The sequence below is a fragment of the Schistocerca piceifrons genome, chromosome 8, assembly GCF_021461385.2.
Source record: "Schistocerca piceifrons isolate TAMUIC-IGC-003096 chromosome 8, iqSchPice1.1, whole genome shotgun sequence".
Classification (NCBI taxonomy): Eukaryota; Metazoa; Arthropoda; class Insecta; order Orthoptera; family Acrididae; genus Schistocerca; species Schistocerca piceifrons.
Window position 1 is genome coordinate 110,973,255 of NC_060145.1, and position 18,654 is coordinate 110,991,908.

At 42.1% G+C, this 18,654-nt stretch overlaps 1 protein-coding gene across 1 annotated transcript in view; it reads right to left on the reverse strand.

Annotated features, from left to right (window-relative positions):
• Positions 1-18,654, reverse strand: part of LOC124712108 (galactose mutarotase-like) — a 170,350-nt gene that overhangs the window by 24,366 nt on the left and 127,330 nt on the right. The window lies entirely within an intron of this gene.

The following is an 18,654-nucleotide window of genomic DNA, read 5'->3' on the forward strand; positions in this document are numbered from 1 at the left end:
CTCATTCATTTCTTTCGAGTGAAACCAGTCTGTGTGTGCGAACCACAGCATGAAAACAATGGACTTAGTCTGGTGCATTCAGTTCTGAACAGACACATTCGATAGTTTTGCCATTCTTAAATCATTATTGGTGACTACATCTACATTTATTCTCCGCAAGCCACCCAACGGTGTGTGGCGGACGGCACTTTACGTGCCAATTGTCATTACTAGACCACGGACTTCTAGGTCGTAAAAAAGTGTGTTTTAGGCACCTAAAATAGGCTCCTTCAGTAGTTCATTAAGGCTATATAAAACCTAAAATAGACTCTAATAACGATGATGCAGAGAAAATAAAAATAAATTAAAATACACAGTGTTTGTCAACTCTGTGATTCACATTGAAATCTCCGAAGCCGTCTTATTAGTAATTAAAACAAGGAGAATGAATATTTACACAGTTACAGAGCACAGCAATCTACAACATTAATGTTGAACATAACTGCAAATATTTTTGAGTTCCTGCAAGATAAAGATCTCCGTAAAAAAGATGTGGCAATGGTTTAATTAATACATTCGTAGTTTCACATATTCTGACCATAGTTGGCTTCACAATAAATAACCAAAATCTTTTCTAGGTTTTCTAGTGAAAAACTGTGGCGCTTGTCGGTCAGAATCAATTTATACGCTGAAAAAGAACGTTCTACATCAACAGATGTGACAGGGGCGTACTTCATTTTCGGCACATGTTGGACAGGAATGCTGCAGTCAGGAGTGCTGGATTTTCCACTAAGTATGTCGGCAGCTGCACACAACTCCTTCAGGCCAGTGTTCTTCTACAAAACCGTTTGCATTTTTGCCAGTACTTTTTCCCCTACTTCACCTGGCGCTTCATTAATTTTCATTTTGACTTCTTCAAGCAAAGAAATATTGTCGTAGATAGATCTCCCTGAGCCTTCTAATTGTGAAATTATTCTTGCCATAAATGTGTAGTGGGCCCTAATGTAAGATAAGTCCCGTTTTAAAGAAGAATCTTTGAGTAACTCCATTGCTGCAGTTACGGATGCAGCATCCTCCGGTATATTTTCAGCCACCTTCTGGACAGCTGAGAGATGCGTACTATAGTATTCTGCTGCTATCAGCCACGTGCCCCAGAGGGTGACAACAGGCTCTGGCGGCAATGGGACATCTGGAAGCTGTTCTTTGAATGCCTATATTCTTGATGGTGCCTTAACAAAAATTTTCTTCATCATATATATTACTTTATTTACTTCAGGAAATTGTAGCCTTACTTGCTCTACTATGCGGTTGATCCCATGCACTACCCAAGCAGCATCATGCACTGCAGCTTCAATGGGCAGAATACTTTTAATAGTTGAAACGCTGCTATCATATATGCAGCAGCATCAGTGACGGCCAGAAGCACCTTATTCTCATCCACTCCGTTTGGGTATAGCACCTTAAGCCCATTGTTCACAAACTGTGCTATTGTTTGTTGATTAGTTTTTGCAAGCTGTTTTGAGGAAATCAAATGAGCCCTGGATGGAGCATCTGGATCTAGCTTGCCAATAATCAGGTTTGCAATGTAACGGCCAAGACTGTCAGTAGTTTCATCCACAGAAATCCATATACAAGATTCTCCAACATCTTCTCGGATTCTGTGCAATGCAGCATTGTACGCTGAATCCACATAATTCTTACGTAAAGTTGACTCTGCAGGAATAGACAGATGGCAGTACTTCTCAAGAAAACTCTGAAAAAAGGGTTTTATAGTTTCCGAAAGAGGATGTTTGCTGCCACAAGTGCATGACACAAACCACTGCAGAACTTGTTTTTTTTGGAGGATTCACCAGATTTATTGGTTAAAAGAGTTTGCTTCAATTTTGACTTTCGTTCAACATTAGCTTTATGTGCGATTCCATCTGCATGCTGAGTTAAGTGAGATTTCGTAACACTCGAAACCTAATACGAGAGATAATGGAAACGCAGTTTAGAATCGCATATAAAGAGTATTTCGTTTACTAAAAGATAGCAATTAAAAAGCATCCTAAGTGACAGGAAAACAAGAAGTCTAAGAAAAACATCAACTAACCTCCTTGTTGCATATTTGGCAGAAAATAATTTTCCCATCTGTTGTACAATGCGGAAAATCTTGCAGCCACTGCCTTATATGGGTAGACTTTGAACTAGCTGTTTTCGGCATGGCGAAGTATTCTCACACAGAAACTAGAATTTATTTTGCACTTAGAACGTCAGTAACACTTAACACGTCGGTCACTACACAATGTACTGATTTGTTTTCGCTGGGAAAAAGTGAACTATTACCTGTTTTTTTTTTTCCTTTTACTGTGGTGCATGGGAACGGTAGTGGAAGTACCGTACTCGTTGCTGGACATATGCCACCTGACAGATGGCCGCCCCTTCTGAACAAGCGAATGGAATCTACCGATGCTTCAGATGAAAACATCTCACTACTGGCAAATTATTTTTCGAACCACAAAACAGAGTACTTAGATAGGACTGCCTGTAGACAGCAGCAAGAAAATGCGCGAAGGGCAGTGGTTTAGCTCTAGAGGGCGTCTACGATTAACGTTGTGATTTTTTAATCCGTGCTCAGCTTAAGGACTATGAAACCGTTTCTTTGCGAAAATACACAGCTGGCCAGAATCCTACGAAAGAAATATTTTCAAATATAAAATTTAGTACTCCCACGTTCGATTCTAATGTGTAACTCAAATCTTTGACCGGTTCCCATTCGCTCACCGAAGTTAAGCACTGTCGCGCTCGGCGCGTACTTGGATGGATGACCATTCAACTGTGCCGAGTGCTGTTGGCAGTAAGGCAAGCAAAGGAATTGCAACCAGTCTTTACCGACCTTCGACTTCGACGAGACGCAAAGCCTTAAGTTTACTTCCTTTTTCTAATCTTTGAAAACACAAGAACTCTATGTCAAATTAACGAAATAGGTACTTTTTAGGATTTTGATGCCGAAATAGGCAAAATTAGGCGTCAACGTCGAAACACGCAATTTTAGGTCCTATAGAACTAACGGTATTCAGTTTAGTTAGTCATGAAACGCATAAGTACCAACTTATATGCAAATTGGAGCTCAGGAAAAAAAATAGGTTTTAACCTAAAGATTCGCGATCTGTTTTTCACATATGCATAATAAAACACCTATAAAGAGTATTTGGTATTAACAGGGATAGCGATATAAAAAAATAAAAAAAGACAGAAGTGTTAGGCAAATACGTAGCATGAGCGCATATCAACTAGCCACCTTGCTGCACGCTGGGCAGAAAATATTTTTTTCCATCTGTCGTATAGTGTGGAAAAACTTGGAGCCACTGTCTTATATCATGAAATAGACACTTTTTAGGATATTAAAGCCGAAATAGGCAAAAATAGGCACTAACGTCGAAATAGGCTTTTTTAGGTCCTATAGAATTAACGATATTAAGTGTAAATAGTCATGAAACGCATAAGTACAAATTTTTATGCGAATAGGAACTCAGGAACAAAATAGGTTTTTACCTAAAATCCGCGGTCTAGTCATTAGCTCCCTTTCCTGTTCCAGTCGCGTATGGTCCGCGGGAAGAACGACTGCCGGAAAGCCTCCGTTCGCGCTCGAATCTCTCTCATTTTACATTCGTGATCTCCTCGGGTGGTATAAGTAGGGGAAAGCAATATATTCGATACCTCATCCAGAAACGCAACCTCTCGAAATCTGGACAGCAAGCTACACCTGCGATGCAGAGCGCCTCTCTTGCAGAGTCTGCCGCTTGAGTTTGCTAAACATCTCTGTAACGATATCACGCTTACCAAATAACCCTGCGACGAAACGCGCCGCTCTTCTTTGGATCTTCTCTACCTCCTCCGTCATCCCGACCTAGTACCGATCCCACACTGATGAGCAATACTCAAGTATAGGTCGGACGAGTGTTTTGTAAGCCACCTCCTTTGTTGATGGACTATATTTTCCAAGGACAATCCCAATGAATCTCAACCTGGTACCCGCCTTACCAACAATTAATTTTATATGATCATTCCACTTCAAATCGTTCCGTACGCATACTCCCAGATATTTTACAGAAGTAACTGCTACCAGTGTTTGTTCCGCTATCATATAATCATTCAATAAAGATCCTTCTTTCTATGTACTCGCAATACATAACATTTGTTTTTGTTAAGGGTCAGTTGCCACTCCCTGCACCAAGTGCCTATCCGCTGCAGATCTTCCTGCATTTCGCTGCAATTTTCTAAAGTTGCAACTTCTCTGTATACTACAGCATCATCCGCGAAAAGCCGCATGGAACTTCCGACACTATCTACTAGGTCATTTATATATATTGTGAAAAGCAATGGTCCCATAACACTCCCCTGTGGCACGCCAGAGGTTACTGTAACGTCTGTAGACGGCTCTCCATTGATAACAACATGCTGTGTTCTGTTTGCTAAAAACTCTTCAATCCAACCACACAGCTGGTCTGATATTCCGTAGGCTCTTACTTTGTTTATCAGGCGACAGTACGGAACTGCATCGAACGCCTTCCGGAAGTCATGGAAAATGGCATCTACCTGGGAGCCTGTATCTAATATTTTCTGGGTCTCATGAACAAATACAGCGAGTAGGTTCTCACACGATCGCTGTTTCCGGAATCCTTGTTGATTCCTACGGAGTAGATTCTGCGTTTCCAGAAATAATATAATACGCGAGCAAAAAACATGTTCTAAAATTCTTCAACAGATCGATGTCAGAGATATAGGCCTATATTTTTGCACATCTGCTCGATGACCCTTCTTGAAAACTGGAACTACCTTTGCTCTTTTACAATCATTTGGAACCTTCCTTTCCTATACAGACTTGCGGTACACGGCTGTTAGAGGGGGGGCCTGTATCACTGTTATTGCCGTTCCGATAATTCGTTTTGATTGAATGCCAATAAATAGCTTTAAGTTCAGTTTTTGTCCAGGTTTATGAATAAGCGTTCTCTTAATAGCCAAATTTGTGCCTGGAACAGAAGGCTAAAGCGCTCAGTGGCGCGGAACTGGAAGAGATAACATGATTGGATAAAAAGAGAACCTCTAGATAAATTCAAGGCGTTATACCATATCTACAAAGATGATTCATATTCTGAAACTTTATTGTTCAAAAGAATTAAGGGAACACGTATACGAACATCCAGTATGTTAAATTTATTTTGATACAGGGGGTACCTTGGTCTTACTGCATGGCTTGAGATCTTCGCTTTCAATATAGGCAACAATTAAAATCATTCACCATCTAATGGTTGTGTTACGCATTACAGCGTCAGATGACCCCTCAGAAGGAAGTGAGTACCGGCGTCCCAGAGTTTTCTAGTGAGGTACGCATATGACAATCGTCATTTGTGGAAGTTGTGTTCAACCAAGCACATGCAATGCGATATCATAACGCAGAGCAAGTTGCAAGGGCGGTCTGTTTGATCCAAAAAGGATGGACTTTCGGTAGTGTTGCTGCACATATCATTGCCTCTCCATGTGTCATCCATAGATTGTGGAAAAGCTACAGGGAAATAGGTCAGTAGACAAGGCGAGTTGGACAAGGTCACCGACGCATTGCAACCCCACGTGAAGACCGATATCTGGCCATCTCTGCCTTGCGGCGTTGTACGGATACCGCCTGAACACTGCAAACGATCACAGGAGGGCCACTGTCTGATCAGACTGTCACGAACAGGGTACGAAAGAGGACCTTACGACCCAGACGTCCTACACGAGTATCCCGCTTGACACGACAACATCTTGCAGCTCGCCTTCAGTTCTGCCGTTGCCATGCCAACTGGCAACTTCGTCACTGGAGAAATGTGTTGTTCACAGAGGTGTCCAGATATTTTCTGATGCAAGGAGATGGCCGTGTTCGCGTTTGAAGAGCCGTGGTGAGCGGTATTTGCCAAATGTTGTCCAGGAAATAGAATCACTTCTAAGGTTCTGTGATGTTGTTGGGAGACTTTAGTGTTGACAGCCATACAGTTCCACGGTCGCCTTACAGCCAAGCAGTCTATCGGACAGATCCTTTTAGACGATGTGGTGGCTGCTGCATTCGGTGGTGGCCCTGAATTCCTTCTAACGTGGGCCCCATGTGGCGGGCATCAACGCGGATGTCTTGCGAAGTGTGGACATTGAAGCAACGAAATGGCCAGTGAAGAGTCCCGATCGAAACCCCATCCTGCATATATGAGACGTCATTGATAGACGTGTTCGTGATCGTCCTGCTCCACTACAGACTCTCCAAGAACTCTCCTGGGCTCTCATTGAAGAATGGGAATGGATGCCACAGGGTGACCTCCATAGATTTACACGGAGCATTCCCCCTAGATTTCATGCAGTGATAAACTTTCATGGAGGGCATAAACGTCACTGAAGCTCACAGAGTGCAATGAGAAGCACCTAAGATGATGGGATAAATGATTGTTTCCTCATTGTTTTCCACACATGTCCGACACTTTTGTTCTTTCTATGTAAACGACTGAGGATGTAATGAAGTATTGTTTCGTGTGCTTAATTTGTGAAAGATGAAAATATAATTTGGTAACATACCTAGTACTCATTTATTGAGTACGGCAGACGAACAATATCATGTTCCTCTAATTCTTTTGAGAAGTGTATTCTGATCAAAGTAATCCAAAGAAACTCAACGAATGATGACAAATGCTTCTCGCAAAAGAAAACACTTCCGACAAGTGATACCGTATGCTTATAAAGAAAGTGATCGAGTCGCAAAACAATTAAAAAAGATGCATCATATACAATTTCTGTTCGTCACCTCACCATTTACCGAACGAGAACTGTCGGTGATGGGTGGAAATGAGTCCGAAGTGAGAGACACACATTCAATAAATTTAATTAACAGACAAAGGGTTCCTTTATTTTAAGATAAATTTATAATGTAGCACCAGTTATTAACCAGTTAGAACCAACCAAAAATCCACATTTAAATCGAGAAGTACGACAGGATCGTATTCAAGTAAATAAATACTCAAATTCTGAAAATAAATAGCCGCGCGGGATTAGCCGAGCGGTCTAAAGCGCTGCAGTCATGGACTGTGCGGCTGGTCCCGGCGGAGGTTCGAGTCCTCCCTCGGGCATGGGTGTGTGTGTTTGTCCTTAGGATAATTTAGGTTAAGTAGTGTGTAAGCTTAGGGACTGATGACCTTAGCAGTTAAGTCCCTTAAGATTACACACACATTTGAACATTTTTTGAAAATAAATCACTTTTACAAATAAGCAAGGCTACTTTAAATGATCCCCTCGTTTTCAAACTTCTATATCTTCCAAAGTATTAAATGTGAAAATATGATTGCTACACGAATAGAACAATAAACTCATCAAGTTTACATTTCGCACTCTACAAATGTTCTGTGAGAGCTGCCCTGATCACACGATGCCCGTCCAAGCTGTAGTCAAGTTCGCTCTATACATCATGTAGCATCGTTCTGTCAAGGGTCATCGCAGCAGCATTGATGCGTTTTCTGAGCTGTTCTAGTGTTCTTGGCAATGGGGGTATGTAGCCACGGTCCCTAATGTATACAAAAAGGAAAAACCACAAGCGTTAGGTCAGACGACCTATGGGACCAAGTCAACAAAGCCACATCAACACCAATAAGTCCAATCCAGCGATGCGGAGGTTCACCGTTCAGGTAGCGCCGAACATCGAGGCTCCAGTCAGCTTGATGGAAGATTGGTTGGTTGGTTGGTTTGGGGAAGGAGACCAGACAGCATGGTCATCGGTCTCATCGGATTAGGGAAGGAAGTCGGCCGTGCCCTTTCAGAGGAACCATCCCGGCATTTGCCTGGAGTGATTTAGGGAAATCACGGAAAACCTAAATCAGGATGGCCGGACACAGGATTGAACCGTCGTCCTTCCGAATGCGAGTCCAGTGTCTAACCACTGCGCCACCTCGCTCGGTTGATGGAAGACAAAACTCTCGGAATCAACAGTGAGTTGTGGAAACAATCACACTGCAACACACTAAGGCAAGAGCTACATTTCTGTCAGAGTAGGAAACGTCCCATACAGCTCCGCCTATCACATGCCAGTGAAAACATTAACATACGACGAATCTCGTACATGCGCAACAATTTCTTGAGGAGTTTCAGTGCCTCATACTCTCACACTGTGGCGATTAGGCTTTCCTGTTTATAGAAGATGGCTTCGTCGCTGAAGGCGAAATGTTCAACCTGAGATGCTTCCTTTGCTTACTTACATTTTGTCAAGGTACTGCACTCGTAACGCCAATTAGTGGGTACAATAATGTTCAACCTCCAGTGCTTCCTGCGCATTCCGCCATTTTGTCAAGGCACTGCACTCCTAGCGCCAATTGGTGGGCAAAATGTAAATACAAAGAGTTAACGATTCTACTCATGCCTCAATCATATCTGCACAGTCATACCTAGGAAGACGTACAGGGCGAATCATCTAAAAGGTGCACCGCAAATATTATGGAAATCGGAAATGCTAATAATATGCAGTTTTCGCAGAATCGATTGGTAGTCAATGGCTGGTATTGTTAGACAATTGATTGTGCAAACATATACTTTTTAAATGGAGCAATGTCTATTGAAATTAACAAACTAAAAGTAGTGTAAATTAGAATGTCAGTGGTGTTTGTCTCAGGGCTTTAGTGTGAGTCGTCTACGAGATATATCGTATTTTGAAAAGTTCCCACACCGGCCCTTGTACAATACTTGTGGTAGCACACACTAAAGAACAACACAAGTACACACACTAGTTATGTGGATTCTGACCAGTAACGAGACAAATGACCATCACAGGTAATTTTCAAAATGACCACCGGCAGCGCCAATACACGCTTCCAGTCTAGTATGGAACGACTGCACCACGTGTGGTAACATTTCACCGGAGATGGAAACAATTCATGAAGACATGCTGTGTTACATCGTGCAGTATGAGTGGACAGCCATCATATTGGCACCACAGATTCCTCCTACTCTGCAGAAAAACGTCTCCTAGCATCTGTGGAGGCTGATGTGTTAGGAGGTTGCGATTCTTGTGCGCGTTCAGTGTTCCGTCTGTGAAAAACGGGATTATGAGCTGATGGTCCTCTGTCTCACACCACACGTTTACACTCCATAAACGCTGACGTTCCGCATGACGAAGATACCACGGCTTGTCAACACACCAATAGTGCAAGTTCCGGAGGTTTACTTGGCTGTGATGTGTTCAAATGGTTCAAATGGCTCTGAGCACTATGGGACTTAACTTCTGAGGTTATCAGTCCCCTAGAACTTAGAACTACTTAAACCTAACTAACCTAAGGACATCACACACATCCATGCCCGAGGCAGGATTCGAACCTGCGACCGTAGCGGTCGCACGGTTCCAGACTGTAGCGCCTAGAACCGCTAGGCCACCCCGGCTGACGGCTGTGATGTGTCTAACATTCTGCGTGGTGTCTGTTCGTTCTAAGTCGTGTCTCCCTACCACTTTCGCGCAACGACGCTCTGAGCGTGTTTTTTAGGGAATTGACTAGTTTGAACGTGGGACCTGTTGCTGGTAAGGAGACGCCAGACCACACATAACATGTAGAGTTCAGAAGAGTTCAGTGAGACTAGCGATGATATAATCAAATACTTAATGATTTCAGCGTCAGCTCCACTGCACTCCCTGTAAAAGAATGTTAATACTAACTAAATTTAGTGGAAGGGGTTAAAGGCTTTCCTATTTTTAGTTAGCTGGTAAAATAACGTCGAAAAAGTAGTTAAGTTTACCATTGGAATTTTTATTCTACTCACAAAACATTGTTTATAAATTGCACTATTGATAAAAGAAAATATTTTAATACAGGATGATAAAAACCAACTGCGTTCAACAAAAATGTGAACGAATATTCCCTGAATGGGTTTCCAAGTTCTACAATGGATCGAAGGATGACCTATGCCATATCACATCTATAATCTAGATTTAAGTTAAGTTTCATAAAAGCGAAAACTATCAAAATGGTCTACAGTGACCCTCAATTATCTTTAATTACTTATGTAACTTGTCATAAATTACAGTGGCTGATGTGGCTTTTCAGTAATTATATAACAGAAAAATCATCGCATTTCAGATTTTAACTTCTAGTAGCAAAAGTGAATACTGCGAAGTTTAATTGACGATCGACACTAGTATTACGCAAGAAGGGGATGTAACAGATGAGACTTCTGCAGTTCTGAGTGGAGCCTTATGTGGCTCTTATGCGGCATCGCGTGCATTCATTACCTTGTCGATGTTTAGGCAGCGTCAGGGGGCGGCGGGTGGCGCAGCTCCACACACCTCGCCGTCTCAGAAGCAACTCTCTCTAACTTCTCCTTACCACAATTTGCCGAAGTTGGTTTAAGAAAAGGTATCTGGCTGCGTTTTTAACTGACCAATCAGCGTCTCGATGTTAACTTTAAGCTCCGCCTACAAAAATTCTGTCTATCCAATGAGAAACGTTATACTTTTCGTGGTGGGGCAATGTTTTTAATGTTTACTACGTAACAGAGACGCGCATAGTCTCACGCTAAAACTTGCAGCTGGTGTGGTCCTTTTAGTGTTATCGTAAGATCTATACTGTTCTTCTGGAGGGCTCTATCTTTTAACATGGGCTGGGGGGTGGTCCTGGCGGTCGGCTGGAGACGTGGGTGTCCGTCCCTTATCATAGGGCCTCCTAGCCTACACAACTCTGCTCTCGGCTTCTGTTCTCGTTTCTTCTCTCGGAACTGCGTCTGTTTCACGGTGGGAAGGTATGACATGCATTTAGGCGTTCTTGTGTTAGTCTGTGGTATTCCATTTGCTCACTCGTTGATCGTATTACTTTGGTTAATTTAATGTCAGGATTTGTTCGGAGCTATGTGACATACTGCCGGATTTGCTATCATGTCAGGGTTTTCATGGAAGGTGTTGGATTTGCCTGACACCTTGCATGTGTAAATGTAGTTTCATCACTAAACAATACACATGATAGTCTGGAGTACATGTCTTAATGCCCATGTACAGAAGCTAACACGATTCTCATAATCGTCTCCATGCAACTTTTGCTGGAGATAAATATGGGAGGGGTGGAACCTATGCCGATGGAGAATGCATAGTAGACTTGCCTGCCTCATGTCACTTCCTCGTGCGATTGCGCGAAAGCTAATGTGCGGATCAACTGCAACAGCAACGAGAACATTCCCCCGTCTTTTGTCGGCACTTACTTCCATCTGTTATGTTGCCTAGGTGTTACACTATCACTTTCACGTAACTGATTGAAGAGATTGATAAATAATGGCCGAGATGGTTGACGTACAAGACCGAACTGCATTCTTGCTACACTCACAATACACCATGAGAATGTCAGTTTTTTCTGTATTGGAAATTCCATCGCCCACTCTCGACCTACTGCTTGGACTGCCTATCAAGTTGCAATGTACTTAAGGAACACACAAGCACATTGTAAGTGAACACAACAACATCGCAGCTAGCAACTACGCAGATTGAATGGTACAAACAAATGTAGATGTGAAAAATTTTCAAATTACGATATCTCGTAAACGACTCGCACTAGAATCATGCAACAAGCACCATAACATTTTAATTTAACCTATTTTTAATCTATTAATTTCAATAGGCATTGTGCCATTTAGATAAGTGCATGTTTGTACAAAAAATACACTTTCTATGTGTTATTACAGTCTATTGTCTGGATAACAATACGAGCCCTAACTACCAATATATTCCGTGAAAACCACACATCAATAGCATTTTCCATTCCACCAATACTTGCGGTGCAAGTTTTAGGTGATTCACCCTGTAGAACTCTGAAAACGAATGAATCATTTATACTAGCTCTCTACTTTTTGTTCACGTTTCCTTGAAATAAGGTACGTCACTCACCTGCAAAAAAAGTTGGCTAACCTACTCACAGTTCATATATAACGTGAAGGCTAAAAAGTAAGTAAGTGAAACTGACTGAAAACATTAATATACCTGACGCAAATGTTAGAGATTTGTGTCGGTTGGCTGTCACACATTGAGTGCAAGTGCTCAAACCCTGCGAGTGACTGAAAACATTCATGTAGCTGACATGGTCGCAGAGGCTAGTTTCATTCGGTTGTTTAATGTGATTGAAAAAACAGACTAAATGTAAAAACAATCGACTGCTCAGTCCGTTGTTAAAACCAATCTGTTGTCCCGTCGCTAGGGGCAGGGGCAGACTGACAGCATTGAATGGGTATATTACACGTATTGGTAAACTATTAACGGTAACAATGACTTCACTAGATAAGATTTTAGCTATGTTACGTTAACCGAGGACCTAGAAACGATGGAGAGGCTCCGTCCCACCCCGCAGCCGCAGTGTCCGCAACCCCACGACGACTACCGCAGACCACTTCACCCCTCCGCCACCCCACACCGAACCCAGGGTTATTGTGCGGTTCGGCCCCCGGTGGACCCCCCAGGGAACGTCACTCACCAGACGAGTGTAGCCCCTATGTTTGCGTAGTAGAGTATTGGTGGTGTACGCGTACGTGGAGAACTTGTTTGCGCAGCAATCGCCGACATAGTCTAGCTGAGGTGGATTAAGGGGAAACAGCCCGCATTTGCCGAGGCAGATGGAAAACCGCCTAAAAACCATCCACAGACTGGCCGGCTCACCGGACCTCGACACAAATCCGCCGGGCGGATACGACGGATACGACGCAAAGGAATTTAAAACATATTACGTCACCTAGGCCTTCCTTCTCCATCATGTCAGACTTCATTGAAATTTTATGTGAACATTGACACATTTCCCCAACGGGCACTGGTGAAGTTTACCGTTCGAGATACTGTATTGTCATTTGTAAGACTGCATGCGCGACTTTGCGCAGAGCGACCGTGAATTTCTGGCACTTTGAGCTGTTATATCCCGTGTAATATTTTGTTGAAAGAAATTATATTTGGTCACCTTGTGTAACTTTATGCGTTCGCTTAAGAATAATGATTAAAATAATTGTACGAGTGATATTCAGCCAGAAATATGTAGGCAAATACGACCGAAAAATTCTGCGTTCGAAGAAATGTCAAAGTTTGGTTCGTTATTTATCGAGCGCTAAACGTGTGACGAACTGAAACTTGGCATATCGTAAACTAAAGATACAAGGTTCTTAAATATAAAGTTTCATTTATGTGCCACTTTCCAATAGTGAATAAATTAAGTGCAAAGGTGAAGATTTTGCAAAAAGGTGAAAAATGAGGTATCTTCAACCCGATTTAGCAAAAAACTGTCTTGTACAAAACTCTGGGCTTATTAGAAAGACAATGGTTTTAACCGAAAACCACAGTGTACTGATTAGCCAATGCGGGCTAAAACTGCTACATAACTTGAATCAAAAATGGGGATCGAAAATGGCGGCACGAAAAAAATGTAAACTTTGGATTCTTATATCTGGTTGCGTAAACGCATACCGAACATGACACTTAATACGCAACAGTTCGGTAGCACAAGGATGTGGAATATAAAATTTCATTCACCTACTATTTTCTATTGAACTACAAATTCTTAAAAAAGATGATTTTTTGATACGCTGAAACTATGGTACAAGTGACAATTCAATTACAAATACAGTTTTCTATTACAGCTTCAAAATCAGCCTGATTCGAAACAACGTGTTTTGAGACCCCCCCCAGAGCAGTGGGTTTAATATCCAACATTGATTAACAATGCTACATAAATTGAGGCAAAGTAGCCGGAAAAACTGCGCTGCGAACGAAGTTTTAACTTTGGCGTCTTATACGAGTATCTCCTTGATTAAAGGTATGATAAACATGATAAACGTGAAACTTTGGACACAAAAACTTAGCAACAAAAGTTTTTCTAGTATAAAATATCATTCACTTATTCATTTACAAATTCCCAAGATATCATTTCAAACTTTATTTCCGTAAAAATTACAAAAATGGATTATATACAATTTCGTTTTATAAAATTTGTTTTCCATAACTGATTACAAACTAATCACAGTCGGAAAGCGCATGTTTTGAAGCATCCATAAAAATCAAGTTTAATTTTCCAATATGTGCTAACTGCGGTGTCACCGCCAGACACCACACTTGCTAGGTGGTAGCTTTAAATCGGCCGCGGTCCATTAGTACATGTCGGACCCGCGTGTCGCCACTTTCAGTGATCGCAGACCGAGCGCCACCACACGGCAGGTCTCGAGAGACGTCCTAGCACTCGCCCCAGTTGTACAGCCGACTTTGCTAGCGACTACACGGACGAAGACTCTCTCAATTGCCAAGAATATAGATAGCATAGCCTTCAGCTAAGTCAATGGCTACGACCTAGCAAGGCGCCATAGCAATTGATAGTTATCGTATGAAGCATGTCTCATCAAGAACGATGTATTCAAATGATGGATTAAAGTTAAGCATTCCAGCAGCTACGTACTTTTCTTTATAGCATTCATTACGTATCCTGTTTCAGACCTCACGCCAGCCTGCTTGAGTTTAATTCGTGCATTTCGGCCCTCTCTAGCTATACAACACTAACAGTACCTGAATATGACGGCCAAATTTGAGGAAATGTACTTCGGCAACAGGTTACATTGCAGCAACCTGTTGGCCGTGTTTCTTTGCATGTGATTTCTATTTTTAAATTAACAAGTAATATCTCACTATGCTCCATGGTTTCATAGTCACTATCAGTTCAAGAACATGAAAGGGCAACCTCATGGCCATAGGGGTCACGCAATACCAGCCACAGGTAGGTTTCTGTTTTCATATTCCCAAGCCTGTAATACGATTTCTTAATTTGCGATCTATAGTGTTGTGGTAATTATTTGCTTAAAAAGCCATTTCCTAAGTACCTTATCTCTAATTCTCAAATATGTAGGAGTATCTCACACGGGTGGAAAGCAAAAAGGAAAATCAATTTTGATTTTAAACCTCTCAACATTGTAGTTTACAATTTTCGAACTTTTTGAGCCACGTTATACAGTTCATTTACTGGAAACTGATACTGTCGGCCAGATGATGAAATTGAAGGAAAAGAGAGAGTAGGAATGAGGTGTTATGGTACCCCACAAGCACCTGTCATTTGGGCCACTAGAATGAATGAGCCGGGTCTTGAAGTGGTATAAATTTTATCAGAGCATAATTTTATTCCGTTGATATGTCAGTAACATTGCCGATCCACCATTTGTTATCAAACATACAGCCAACGTAACGGCCAAGCAACAACTCCGTCCATTTCAGATTTAGCTTGGCTGGGCTAGATATTCTGGCAATAAAATTTATTGTCAAGTCAGGTGGTACAAACTGATGACGTTCTCTCGTACCACCAACCATGCTACTTCCTCGCCATCTTCTTTCTTGAAACTTTTTTCTTTCTTAGATTTCTTGTTTTGGAACATACATATATGGTATATGTGATGAAGTGTACATTTTGGTCGCAAAAGTTGAAAAGAACTTTTGGCGTCAATATTCCATTTGTTGACGGCCTTTGTTGGCTTGCCTGAGTAACCAATCGCTGGGATGCGCCAACAATCCCATCACACGGAGGTTTTCCGTGGCTGGTACCAAAAATGTTCCATTCCTTATCAATGTTTAAATCGATTTTATGGCTACACACATTGACAAAATCCTTATAACTTTTATATTGTGCAGCTGAGACGTGACTGAAATAATATATTTTAGTGATCTTTGTTTGAGTCGACAAGAAATCAATGCATTTTCGCATTAACACATGTTGCAACTGATCTGAAATAATGCAACAACGAACAGTTTGCAACATGACCTCTTTCACATAATAAACTACAACAGGATGTAATGTAGCTACCGAATTATCCCAATGAAATCCCTGAGCAGCATCTAGAACAACAAAACAATAGCCGGCCGCTGTGGCCGAGCGGTTCTTGGCGTTTCAGTCCGGAACCGCGCTGCTGCTACGGTCGCAGGTTCGAATCCTGCCTCGGGCATGGATGTGTGTGATGTCCTTGGGTTAGTTAGGTTTAAGTAGTTCTAAGTTCTAGGGGGCTGATGACTTCAGATGTTAAGTCCCATAGTGCTTACAGCCATTTTTGTAATTAACTAAGTTTATTTTAAACTGATGTCTTGAGGCGGTAAACTGTGCGTGGTCTTGGTAAGTGAAATAGTGTCCCTACGTCCACATTTGTAAGCAGCATCTCAGACACCAAATGAGAACCGACTGGCTAAAGCAAGATCACGGAATCGGAAAAAAGAGCAGGAATTCTATAGCTGACTCTTTCATAAGTACACCATACAAAAATTTCGTGTCCGCAGCTCACGGTCTAGTGGCTTAGAGTTGCTGCCTCTGGATCATGAGGTCCCAAGATCGAATCGCGGCCGGGTTGGGGATTTTCTCTGCCCGGGGACGGGGTGTTTGTGTTCTACTCATCATTTCATCATCATCATCATCATCATCATTCGTGATAGTGGTTAGACTGGACTGTGTAAAAAAAATTGGACTGTGTAAAAATTTGGACTTTGTACGTGCGCTGATGACCGCGCAGTTGAGCGCCCCAGAAACCAAACACCATCACCCTCGGAAGATGTCACGCTAATACCGTGCAGCACCACCTGTAGCCAGGCTCCGTTCGGCAAGGAAGAGAGTCCACATGTATCTGAAGACGAAGTCATTCACTGATGATCATACCCCGTGAAGCTACCAATTATGAGAATACTGACTGCTAAGTCCCATGCCGCTGCTTCAAACAGTGCTAGGCATTTTATGTGGGTTTACGGTGTTTACGGTCGGGTGATTTAGCGGCAAAGACGCTGAGATGTGATAAAGTGGTTGAGTGATCGTCAAACCAGGGGTATACCGTAGCCCTGTGAACACAGCTGCTGCGTTCGTGGGAGACAGGAGTGATCAAACATCCTCATCATGAAGAAGTGGGAAAAAAAATCCGCGAAGTGCGAGCAGGACTCATACACCGAGGGTTCTGATCAAAACTAGCTGTCTATACAGGTACTTCATCAGTCATGTGAATCGAGAATCTCTAAGATTTTTGCCTATTATCGATATCTATACTGACAAGATATCGGTCCCAGGAAATCCAAGACTTTATAGAGAACTATTCCAAGATAAGTTTCGGATTTTTACCCTTAATTGAACCATGAAGCCTTGCTTCTTTCCGCATTTCATGATACTAGGACAACGGGAAGTACCCTACAGATTTCGTAGAATGGATTTGCGAGAATCAGTACGTACGACATAAACGGCCATATGTTTTGATTACACTGACTTTTACACCGTCAAGGGACTAGCGACCATACTATGAGACAAATATCAACTTGATATGTCTAGCTGTTGCTGAGGAAAAAGGCTCTTAACAGACGGACAGACAGACAGTGGGGCAACATGACACACAAAAAAAAAAGAAAAAAAAACATGTGACATAAGCACAAATTAAGAATTTTTAGAATTTTCTTCTTCACTTGTACTGTGAAACCTTCCTTCCTGCCAAATTACATGAATTTAAGTTTACGGAAAATAACCTAGAGGCTTTGATGAGTGAGTTTGCGAGTGTCAAAACTTATAATAGAAACGGCCGTACCTTTTGCTTGCTTTCACTCAGAAGCATAAATACACTAATGGCCATTAAAATTGCTACACCACGAAGATGACGTGCTACAGACGCGAAATTGCTAATCGCTCCTGCAGAATATACTAATGAACATGTCCTCTGAATATGAACGTCCTATCTTTAGTCATTCAAGGTGTTCTGTTTTTTTCTGAACATGAGTGCATTTGTTAAGTACAAAAGAGTTTGCAGTGAATATAATAATTAGTGTGGTAAAGTTATACAGGGTGTTACAAAAAGATACGGCCAAACTTTCAGGAACATTCCTCACACACAAAGAAAGAAAATATGTTATGTGGACATGTGTTCGGAAACGCTTACTTTCCATGTTAGAGCTCATTTTATTACTTCTTTTCAAATCACATTAATCATGGAATGGAAACACACAGCAACAGAACGTACCAGCGTGACTTCAAACACTTTGTTACAGGAAATGTTCAAAATGTCCTCCGTTAGCGAGGATACATGCATCCACCCTCCGTCGCATGGAATCCCTGATGCGCTGATGCAGCCAAGGAGGATGGCGTATTGTATCACAGCCGTCCACAATACGAGCACGAAGAGTCTCTACATTTGGTACCGGGGTTGCGTAGACAAGAGCTTTCAAATGCCCCCATAAATGAAACTCAAGAGTGTTGAGGTCAGGAGAGCGTGGAGGCCATGGAATTGGTCCGCCTCTACCAATCCATCGGTCACCGAATCTGTTGTTGAGAAGCGTACGAACACTTCGACTGAAATGTGCAGGAGCTCCATCGTGCATGAATCACATGTTGCGTCGTACTTGTAAAGGCACATGTTCTAGCAGCACAGGTAGAGTATCCCGTATGAAATCATGATAACGTGCTCCATTGAGCGTAGGTGGAAGAACATGGGGCCAAATCAAGACATCACCAACAATACCTGCCCAAACGTTCACAGAAAATCTGTGTTGATGACGCGATTGTACAATTGCGTGCGGATTCTCGTCAGCCCATACATGTTGATTGTGAAAATTTACGATTTGATCACGTTGGAATGAAGCCTCATCCGTAAAGAGAACGTTTGCACTGAAATAAGGATTGACACATTGTTGGATGAACC